This window comes from Triticum urartu, chromosome 2A (genome assembly GCF_056163025.1).
Source record: "Triticum urartu cultivar PI428250 chromosome 2A, HENAU_Tu73, whole genome shotgun sequence".
NCBI lineage: Eukaryota > Viridiplantae > Streptophyta > Magnoliopsida > Poales > Poaceae > Triticum > Triticum urartu.
Window position 1 is genome coordinate 651730829 of NC_141874.1, and position 12139 is coordinate 651742967.

At 44.9% G+C, this 12139-nt stretch overlaps 1 protein-coding gene across 1 annotated transcript in view; it reads right to left on the reverse strand.

The window, feature by feature from the left end:
- Window positions 1-8274: 8274 nt before the first annotated feature.
- The window catches only part of LOC125539437 (uncharacterized), a 32555-nt gene continuing 28690 nt past the window's right edge, over window positions 8275-12139 (reverse strand). The window contains exon 6 of the transcript XR_015617283.1: window positions 8275-8405. The gene's annotated coding sequence lies outside the window, so the exon portion shown is untranslated. The remainder of the gene's footprint in view (window positions 8406-12139) is intronic.

Consider the following 12139-nt stretch of genomic DNA (forward strand, 5'->3'; position numbering starts at 1 on the left):
CCCATTTAACAAAAGTTCTGCCACGATTTACCCTGTTTAAAATTTTATGAGTGTTCTGGCAGACAGGTCCCAATTATGAAGTCTAGCTGGCATGCCACATCGATGATTTTTTCCTGCTTATTTTTCTCTCTCGTGAACCAGTCCTCACGGCTTCTCCCGACCGGACCGGTCCGATGGAGGTCACTTGCGTCTCGTCCAACGCATAATGCCTGAGTCGACCACGCTCCTTACTCACGCCTAATAGATTGCATCGCCCGTCCAGGCTTCTGCCCACACGTACCCATCAGGCTCGCTCGAACTTATGGTTAGGGATTGTCAGGCAACGGCAGCGGCGTGATTTCATACCTCCTCGAGCGGCGTTATATATGGTCGTGACATCAAGGCAAGAAATGACCCCGTGGAATCCGGCTCCGTCAATCTCGCCGACGTCTGGGCGCGACATCAAGGCAAGAAATGACCCCATGTAATCCGGCTCCATCAAGCTCGCCGACGTCGGCGTGGGCGCGTCCATGTACATGCCCCCATCAGGTTGTGCTCGGTTGCAGATCTATGGGGGCCGCTCGTCCAACAAATCAGCGAGGTTGGTGAACAAGCAAGCCCTCACGTCGTACCCCATTCCACATGATTTTGACCATCTCCATCATATGTGTATTATGAAGTTTTCCTGACTCATGCATTGGCCGGTGAGGCGTTTGATTCAGACAGAATTAAAATGCTTATTAGAAGATCATGTGTATACATATTACCCATCTATAACTGACGTACATTGATTTAATGTTTTTTCACCATTTTGAATATTGTTGAAATTCTTTTTTTTTCTTTGTTTGCAGTGTGTGTGTGATTCGAAGGAAGGCGAACAATGTGTGCTATGAATATTGGAGGCCAGAGTGGTGCGGCCCAACTTACGCCTTGTGCATTGGACGCGAGCGACTTGCTCTGGCGATCATATCAGGCCAGCCCAATCAAGCGAAGCTGCGAGGACTGGTTCAACGTGGAGAAAAATAGGTAGGTAAAAACTGTTGATGGGGCATGCTAGGTGGACCTAACAATTGGGACCTGCTCATCAGAATGCTCGCAAAATTTTAAAATGGGTAAATTGTGGCAAAACTTTTGCTAAATAGGGTAAAATGGATGAAATCCTGCTAAATAGAGTAATTAGTGTCAAAAACATCAAAATAGAGGGTAAAAACCAGAATTCACTCTAAAAAAAATTACACCCTTGTGATTGAGCATAATGGAAGTTGTGAAACTCAAAATGTACACCTCTTTGATCAATGTATACTACTTCTCCAAGAAGTAGCCTAACCGAAACATGAGTCAAGAAAGAAACAATGGCAGAAAGAGCCGGCCCTCGAGACTCCAAAACCGCGCCATTAAACAAACACGGGGATTTTCCGTTTCCCAGGTGGAGCGGCAACATGAACCAATCAATCCCCCATAATTCGAGGGGGGGAAAGTCAGGGCGAGGCCCCATGATGATAGCTGCTCCGTTTGGTCTGGAGCAAGTGGGCGAGGCGGGGCGCGAAGGGGTGTCGCCTTCTGCTTTTGCAACTACGCTGGAGGCGATCGAGAGGGCGAGAACGGGAAGCAATCCTCGTCGATCTTCAACTAACGAAAATAAAATAAAATAAATCTTGTACTCGTGCTTATCCACGACGTAGTTAAGTTAAGCAGCGATGGATGATAACCGCCGACGACGGTGCACTGTAGAGTTGCCCTGCTTCCAGGCAAAATATCCAGCAGCGCAGTGTGATTTTTCTGCAAAAAGGATATCCAGTAGGGTGCGCTGATCGAACTGATTAGAAATATCTAGCAGTGTGTGCTGATTGAACTGCTTAGATATTAGATATGTGTAGTAGTGGCTAGTGTGTGCTGATTGAACTGATTACAGAGAAAGACGCAGTAGAATACTGCCGTGTTGCTTCACAGCTGGCTACTACGCTGCACCAGACAGTTCGATGGAGGGTCATCGGTGACGCATGTTCCGTCTGGGTGGAAAGGGGACTAAATACTCTCCCGCAATCTGTCGCAGCGCCTGATTCGATGAATCCAGCTCAGGCAGCGGCCAAAGTACGTACCACCACCACCACCTGTGCATTTTTTTTCTTTGCGAAATAATTCACTTACGCATATTTCAGTCGGTACTCCAGTTCAAAAGAAGAGAACACGACAGATGTTTTTTTAGGATAAGAACAGACAAATGGTTGATGAATACTACATCACCGGATAATCATAGGAGCCCTGCGACGTGCTTTCATGCGCTGGACTTGATGAATCTGTTTCCCCTTTTTTCTTTTCTTTTTTGCGAATGTGTTGATGAATCTGGTACTGGTACGCGCACTGGATACGGGCGCTCGGGAATGTTCACGGCATCCATTATCTGATCGGTCGAGCCGAAGCGGGAAAAAAAAAGAAAGCGTCTAGGGAGCGGCCGACTGCTCCCTAGCGTTTTCGAGCGCCCACCAGAAAATAAAAGATTCGGTCCCCTCGTCCCAGAAAAGGAAAGCCCTTCACCAGTAGCTACAGACCCGTGCCAATCCAACAAACCACATACTAGAAGCGGTCCCTAGGCCATCACGTGCCCTTTCCTCCCATCCTGAAGCTCTCACGCCCTCCTGGCCACCAACCTCTTCTCCCCATGCCCCTTCCTGCCCTCACCTTCTTCCCCATGAAACATGGGGCTCCCAGTTCTAAATCTCCATCGCCAGAGCTGGCATGGCAGATGAATCAAGGTGAAATAACAATGGTCTGGAACAATTTGCTGCGATAAAAAGAAGAAAGAGGGAGGACAGATTGGAAAGTACCAAGCAACACCAACAAGGGTGAAAAAAGAGGTTGATCCTTTTCTCCTCCTATCCAGATCCTCCCTCCTTGACTTTCCCTTTCACCCCCACGCCAATTTTCTCTTTGAAAAGTAGTTTCTCCATACTTGAAGACAACACAAACAGGTTAAAAAATGGGGAGATCCGGTACCTGTGCAACATTAACTAATTTTTGTGCAACTAGATCATAAGACAAGCCAACTTTTACAGCAATGTGTGCAACAAAACGCAGAAAATATGCAAAATATATATATGAGAGCACATATAGTCTTATTTCACACATAATGCAGAATAACCAGTGCCACTGTAGCAAAAGAAGAAGAAAAAAGCATATGGTAGGTACTATGAAAATATAACTACCAACTAGACAAGAAGTATATGTGTTTTTTTCCTTTGATCTTTCCACACAGTAGTATATGTGACTTTGTAGCTTAGAATTGTGTGCACAAATCTATATCAGTTCATACACCCCCATAACCTATAAAACTTGCACATGATGCAACAAAAAAAGAAGCTTGAGAAAAAATGAACCAACTCTGGCTTGTATTTGTGCAACTTAACCAATACAAGTGTGCAACTGACAACACTCCCATATCCATCAGTTGTGGGGTTTGAATTTTAGTAGTTGGCATCTTCAACTCATATAAAAGTAGAAGATGACAACTCAGATAATTTCAGATTCATTTTCGTTTTAGCTAAAAATCTGTATGCAAAATTCCAAAAATAAACTTTATGTCGGCTGTTGTGCAACTACATCATCTATTTTGTGCAACTGCATGTACTCTTGCATGCAAATCATGTTGCATGTTTGTGCACCTATGTAATGAATTTTGAACCGAGGAACATGATGAATTTAGCCTATCTAAACACAAGAAAACATATTATAATCTTCCAAATAAGTAGTGTAACTATATTCAAGTGCATCTGCAAACCTAGAAAATCATATGGATGTGAACACATGAGGACGTCAACTACTGAATGGTTCTTGTGCAACTAAAGAAGTTGAAGTTGCCAACTCATGTGGCACTGTTGTGCAACTATTAAGAAAATTGGGGATGCCAACTCCTGATTGGTTCTTGTGCAACTAAAATAGTTGCGGATGCCAAGTCATGTGATATTGTTATGATACTATACAAAAAGTTGAGACTGCCAACTCCCAAATGGTTCTGGTGCAACTATGAAAGTCGAGGATGCCAACTCGTATGATACTATTGTGCAACTATTTGAAAAGTTGAGGATACCAACTCCTAATTGATTCTTGTGCAACTATAAAAGTTCAGGATGCCAACACCTAGCTGGTTCTTGTGCAACTGTGTAAAAAATAATATCCCAGGTTTCTTTGTGTAGAAAAAAAATCCTAATGCCATTTCATGTTACCTCAGCATGCTGCAGACGGTGTGCCAACTCCAGCTACAACTCCAACCTACATGGTCGCCTTTCGTTTCCGCCGTTTCACGAAGCAGAATGGGTCACCAACCTAAAGGATGCATGGAAAAAGTTACTTGTGTGTGTGCAAAAAAAGGAAATGCACCGACACTGCTTGCTGGATACCCCTGTTTTCGAGTCGAACGAATAGTCACGACTAGTCAATGAGTCATAACTAGAAGTCGACTCAAACACCTCGACTAGTCAAGACTAGTCGATCGGCACAACATGACTCGTCAAGAGTCGCTACCCCAGAACAACTCGTTGAATCAAAAACCTTGCACGATACTTACCTCATCATCCTCTTCCTCCCCATTGATATCAGCATGACGCGGCTGCCGCTTGGCGGGTTGTTTCGAGTTCCGCCGAGAATAATTGTTTACAGGCCCCTGCATAGAACAAACAAAACACAGAACATGGTCAGGAAAACCCCCCAAAAATAGTTATTATAATTGCAAAACAAAACTGCTACAAGGATAAATGAAAAATGATGAAAAAGCAAACACACCTCTCCTCTACAACTATATAGCCCTTCCCCGTACAACTGCATAAGTGTGACTAAGCCAGCTAGGATATGTACTGCTTTGATTTGCAAACTCATGTATGAATGCATACACTTGTGACAACGGAGCACACATGAGTATGCAACAAAAAAACACACATACTGCTTGAACATGGTTTACACAGTGAATCCATCTGGATACCATCGTTTGTGCAACTGGTTAGCCTCACTGTGCAACTTCATAAGTTGACTAGCCAACTGAGATTTGTATATGCGTAATCCAACTACATCTGCATTTCTGTGCAACTATGGCAACAAACTAGCCAACTGGTTACTTATATGCATGCAACTTATTATGAGAAAAGAGAGAAATCACACAGATGCATCTTGAGAGGGTTGAGCAATAACATTAGAACTATCCTCTCGGTACTCTTATGTACTTCCCTCCTTCTATTCCAACTCAAATCGCCACCAAAAAAATCAAAAAATCGCCATGCCGGATCAGATGGTTTGGCCGGGGGGGGGGGATACGTCGGAATACCTTGCCGAATCTGCGTGATACGGACAGTGGCGAAGGTAGGAACAATTTGTAGGTGTGACGGAGCTTACGAGAGAAAAACTATGTATAAAACAAAAGCTAGATACTATATAAGTGTTGGGGAACGCTGCAGAAAACAAAAAATTTTCTACGGTTTCACCAAGATCCATCTATGAGTTCATCTAGCAACGAGTGATCGGATTGCATCTACATACCTTTGTAGATCACGCGCGGAAGCGTTCAAAGAACGGGGATGAGGAAGTCGTACTCGACGTGATCCAAATCACCGGAGATCCTAGCGCCGAACGGACGGCACCTCCGTGTTCAACACACGTACGGTCAGCGTGACGTCTCCTCCTTCTTGATCCAGCAAGGGGGAAGGAGAGGTTGATGAAGATCCAGCAGCACGACGGCGTGGTGGTGGATGCAGCAGTCACCGTAGCAGGGCTTCGCCGTTCTTCTGCGAGAGGGAGAGGTGTAGCAGGGGAGAGGGAGGCGCCAAGAGTCAAGGGTGCGGCTGCCCCTCCCTCCCCCCTTTATATAGGCTCCCCAAAGGGGGGCGCCGGCCCTAGGAGATGGGATCTCCTAGGGGGGTGGCGGCCAAGGGTGGAGTGGCCCCCAAGGCAAGTGGGGCGCCCCCACCCTAGGGTTTCCAACCCTAGGCGCAGGGGGTGGGCCAAGGGGGGCGCACCAGTCCACTATGGGCTGGTTCCCCTCCCCACTTCAGCCCATGGGGCCCTCCGGGATGGGTGGTCCCACCCGGTGGACCCCCGGGACCCATCCGGTGGTCCCGGTACAATACCGGTGACCCCCGAAACTCTCCCGATGGCCGAAACTGCACTTCCTATATATAATTCTTCACCTCCGGACCATTACGGAACTCCTCGTGACGTCCGGGATCTCATCCGGGACTCCGAACAACTTTCGGGTTACTGCATATTCATATCTCTACAACCCTAGCGTCACTGAACCTTAAGTGTGTAGACCCTACGGGTTCGGGAGACATGTAGACATGACCGAGATGGCTCTCCGATCAATAACCAACAGCGGGATCTGGATACCCATGTTGGCTCCCACATGCTCCTCGATGATCTCATCCGATGAACCACGATGTCGAGGATTCAAGCAACCCCGTATACAATTCCCTTTGTTAATCAGTACGTTACTTGCCCGAGATTCGATCGTTGGTATCCCAATACCTCGTTCAATCTTGTTACCGGCAAGTCACTTTACTCATACCGTAATGCATGATCCCGTGACCAGACACTTGGTCACTTTGAGCTCATTATGATGATGCATTACCGAGTGGGCCCAGAGATACCTCTCTGTCATACGGAGTGACAAATCCCAGTCTTGATCCGTGTCAACCCAACAGACACTTTCGGAGATACCCGTAGTATACCTTTATAGTCACCAGTTACGTTGTGACGTTTGGTACACCCAAAGCACTCCTACGGTATCCGGGAGTTACACGATCTCATGATCTAAGGAAAAGATACTTGACATTGAAAAAACTCTAGCAAACGAACTATACGATCTTGTGCTATGTTTAGGATTGGGTCTTGTCCATCACATCATTCTCCTAATGATGTGATCTCGTTATCAATGACATCCAATGTCCATAGTCAGGAAACCATGACTATCTATTGATCAACGAGCTAGTCAACTAGAGGCTTACTAGGGACATGTTGGTGTCTATGTATTCACACATGTATTACGATTTCCGGATAACACAATTATAGCATGAATAAAAGACAATTATCATGAACAAGGAAATATAATAATAATCCTTTTATTATTGCCTCTAGGGCATATTTCCAACAGTCTCTGAAAGTGCGTTATATCGACTAGAGGGGGGGTGAATAGGCGATTTTTATGAAAGTCTTCAGAACGTGAAGGTTATGAAGACAAACAGTAGAGATATGCCTATCACTATGCAGCGAAAGTTAGATTACACTAGGCAAACCATGGTCAAGTATTCAATAGAGTGAAAGCACAATGACAGGTAGCTGCAGTGTAATAAGGATCAGGTAGGAAGAAGTTATGAAGCCAAACAAATCATACAGTTACGTTGTGAAGACAAAAGATAGAGCAAGCATGCAATGGCTTCACACTGAGTGACAGTAAGTAAAAGGAAGTGAAGATGAAACCAGTGACTCGTTGAAGACAATGATTTGTTGGAGCAGTTCCAGTTGCTGTGACAACTGTACGTCTGGTTGGAGCAGCTAGGTATTTAAACCAAAGGACACACAGTCCCGGACACCCAGTCCTGAACACGCAGCTCAGGACACCCAGTCCTCACCGTATTCTCCTTGAGCTAAGGTCACACAGACCTCGCCCAATCACTTAGGTAAGTCTTCAAGGTAGACTCCCAAACCTTCACAGACTTCGTTCACCGGCAATCCACAATGTCTCTTGGATGCTCAGAACGCGACGCCTAACCGGCTGGAGGATGCACAGTCCTCAAGTGTAATAAGTCTTCAGATCACTCAGACAAGAAGACTTAAGTGATGCCCAATTCTCTCTGGCTCTGGGTGGTTAGGGCTTTTCTCCTCGCTAGGAATTTTCTCTCAAAGGCTTCGAGGTGGGTTGCTCTCAAACGACAAAAGCCGTGCACTGAAATCTGAGCAGCCAACCGTTTATGGTTGTAGGGGGTGGGCTATTTATAGCCACTGGGCAACCCGACCTGATTTGTCTGAAATGACCCTGGGTCACTAAGGAACTGACACGTGTTCCAACGGTCAGATTTCGAACTCACACGGCAACTTTACTTGGGCTACAAGTAAAGCTGACTTGTCCGACTCTGGACAAGATTTGCTCTCATAGTCTTCGCTCGAAGACATAGGTTTTGAATTAGGCATCACTTCAGTCATTCTGACTGGTTCTCTTGGACCCCACTTAACAGTACGGTGGTTCCTATGACTCGACACAAATGAAAAAGAACTACGAAGGATCTAAGTCTTCGTGTTCCATAGGCTTCACGTGGTGTCTTCTCTTGTCATAGTCTTCAATGTGAATATCTTCATATACCACGATTGGCTTCAAAGTCTTCGTACATTTTTAGGGGTCATCTCTGGTAGTAAAACCGAATCAATGAGGGACTTCTACCTGTGTTATCCTGCAATTCTCACAAACACATTAGTCCCTCAACTAGGTTTGTCGTCAATACTCCAAAACCAACTAGGGGTGGCACTAGATGCACTTACAGTCTCCCACTTGCACTAGAGTCAATAATCTAGTTACATTGTGATGAATCGAACACCCATAGAGTTCTGGTGTTGATCATGTTTTGCCCTAGGAAGAGGTTTAGTCAACGGATCTGCGACATTCAGATCCGTATGTACTTTACAAATTTCTATGTCTCCATCTTGAAAATTTTCACGGATGGAGTTGAAGCGACGCTTGATGTGCCTAGTCTTCTTGTGAAACCTGGGCTCCTTGGCAACTGCAATAGCTTCAGTGTTGTCGCAGAAGAGCTTGATCGGCCCCGACGCATTGGGTATAACTCCTAGGTCGGTGATGAACTCCTTCACCCAGATTGCTTCATGTGCTGCCTCCGAGGCCGCCATGTACTCCGCTTCACATGTAGATCCCGCCACGACGCTCTGCTTGCAACTACACCAGCTTACTGCCCCACCATTCAAAATATAGACGTATCCGGTTTGTGACATAGAGTCATCCAGATCTGTGTCGAAGCTAGCATCGACGTAACCCTTTACGACGAGCTCTTCGTCACCTCCATAAACGAGAAACATTTCCTTAGTCCTTTTCAGGTACTTCAGGATATTCTTGACCGCTGTCCAGTGTTCCTTGCCGGGATTACTTTGGTACCTACCTACCAAACTTACGGCAAGGTTTACATCAGGTCTGGTACACAGCATGGCATACATAATAGACCCTATGGTTGAGGCATAGGGGAAGAAACTAATAGATTGGCAGCAATTTTTGGATGTCAGGTTGGGTCCCTTCCTTTTACCTACCTAGGCCTACCTGTGGGCACCACAAAACCAAGAGTTCAAGACCTAGTGCCTGTGGTAGATAGAGTGGAAAGAAGACTCTCTGCTAGCTCCTCCCTCCTCTCCCAGGGGGCTAGACTACAACTGCTAGTGTCTGTTCTTACCTCCTTGCCAATATATTTCCTTTGCAGTCTTAGCTTGCCAGCTACTATCATTAAACAGCTTGAGAGAATTATGAGGCAATGCTTATGGAGGGGAAACTCTGATACACCTAAACAGTCATTAGCTGCCTGGCCAATGGTTTGTAAACCAAAAGATAAGGGAGGCATGGGCATAATAAACCTTGCAATCCAGAACAAGGCCCTTCTTACCAAACACCTACACAAGTTTTACAATAGGGCTGATATACCATGGGTTTCCTTGATCTGGGACACCTACTATGATGGAGTGGTTCCTCATGCAACAGTTCAATGTGGATACTTTTGGTGGAGAGACATCATGAAACTACATGACACCTACAGAAATCACTGTATTATTACAATCAATGATGGAAATAGCTCTCTCTTTTGGCATGATACATGGATCTTAGGTGGAAGCCACCAACCAATTAAAGAGAGATTTCCTAGGTTGTTTTCATTCACACTGGATGATAAGATTTCAGTCAGAGATTTCATTGAGGATTTTGATATTTCAACCTACTTCCAACTGCCATTGTCCCAGGAAGCAATGGATGAACTGATGTCTCTAACATCTCATCTATCCACACTGCAAAGGAGGCCCCTTGAACCTGACACTTGGTCATGGACACCTGGTAATGGTCAATACTCTGCCAAGAGTTTTTACATTATGGCCCATGCTCACTTACCTGATGATGATCCCTGTAAATGGATATGGAAGAGTAAGTGTGTTATGAAAATAAAAGTTTTTGCCTGGCTCATGCTGAATGATAGACTCAATACGAGGGATATGTTGCTACGAAGACATTGGAGATCACAGGAGGATGATAACTCATGTCCACTGTGCATAGCCCACTTGCATGAAGACAGAAATCATCTTTTTTTCCACTGCTCTTTCAGCACCAGGGTTTGGAATTATCTGCAAATTAACTGGTATGCTGGGCTAACTCCTCGTGAATGCATTCTGGCTGCCAAGAGAAGTTTCAACCATCCTTTCTTTTTTGAAGTAGTCTACCTTGCTGCCTGGAGCATTTGGACCACAAGGAATGACAGGATCTTCAGGCATATTAGGCCAAGCTTTGGCAGATGGAAAGCCAAATTCATCCATGACATTACTCTGCACTCCTATAGGATGAAGGCCTCTATCAAGCAACCTCTCCTAGACTGGATTCATGCTTTGCCTTAATCTTGTGGCATATGCTGTTGTATATTTGTATATTTGTATATTTGTACAGATATAGGTAGGTTCCCCTGTCTCCTAGTTAGCCTTACCTTTTAAACTCCTTGTATTTGTTTTGTTTGGCCAAGTTTTAATAAAAGGCTATGGGGCTGTTGCCTCACAGTGTTCAGTCAAAAAAAACATTCATCTCTTCTATATCTTCTGCCGTGGTCGGACATTGAGCTGAGCTCAATTTCACACCTTGCAACACAGGCAAGAACCCCTTCTTAGATTGATCCATATTGAACTTCTTCAATATCTTATCAAGGTATGTGCTTTGTGAAAGACCTATGAGGCGTCTTGATCTATCTCTATAGATCTTGATGCCTAATATATAAGCAGCTTCTCCAAGGTCCTTCATTGAAAAACTCTTATTCAAGTAGGCCTTAATGCTGTCCAAAAGTTCTATATCATTTCCCATCAAAAGTATGTCATCTACATATAATATGAGAAATGCTACAGAGCTCCCACTCACTTTCTTGTAAACGCAGGATTCTCCATAAGTCTGCATAAACCCAAATGCTTTGATCATCTCATCAAAGCGAATGTTCCAACTCCGAGATACTTGCACCAGCCCATAAATCGAGCGTTGGAGCTTGCACACCTTGTCAGCATTCTTAGGATCGATAAAACCTTCCGGCTGCATCATATACAATTCTTCCTTAAGAAAACCATTAAGGAATGCCGTTTTGACGTCCATTTGCCATATCTCATAATCATAGTATGCGGCAATTGCTAACATAATTCGGACGGACTTCAGCTTCGCTATGGGAGAGAAAGTCTCATCGTAGTCAACCCCTTGAACTTGCCGATAACCCTTAGCGACAAGTCGAGCTTTATAGATGGTAACATTACCATCCGCGTCCGTCTTCTTCTTAAAGATCCATTTGTTTTCTATCGCTCGCCGATCATCGGGCAAGTCTGTCAAAGTCCATACTTTGTTTTCATACATGGATCCTATCTCGGATTACATGGCTTCAAGCCATTTGTTGGAATCTGGGCCCGCCATCGCTTCTTCATAGTTCGAAGGTTCACCGTTGTCTAACAACATGATTTCCAAGACAGGGTTGCCGTACCACTCTGGTGCGGAACGTGTCCTTGTGGACCTACGAAGTTCAGTAGCAACTTGATCTGGAGTTTCATGATCATCATCATTAACTTCCTCTCTAGTCGGTGCAGGCACCTCAGGAACATTTTCTTGAGTTGCACCACTTTCCGGTTCAAGAGGTAATACTTCATCAAGTTCTACTTTCCTCCCACTTACTTCTTTCGAGAGAAACTCTTTCTCTAGAAAGGATCCATTCTTGGCAACAAAGATCTTGCCTTCGGATCTGAGGTAGAAGGTATACCCAATAGTTTCTTTAGGGTATCCTATGAAGACGCATTTTTCCGACTTGGGTTCGAGCTTTTCAGGTTGAAGTTTCTTGACATAAGCATCGCATCCCCAAACTTTTAGAAATGACAGCTTAGGTTTCTTCCCAAACCATAATTCATACGGTGT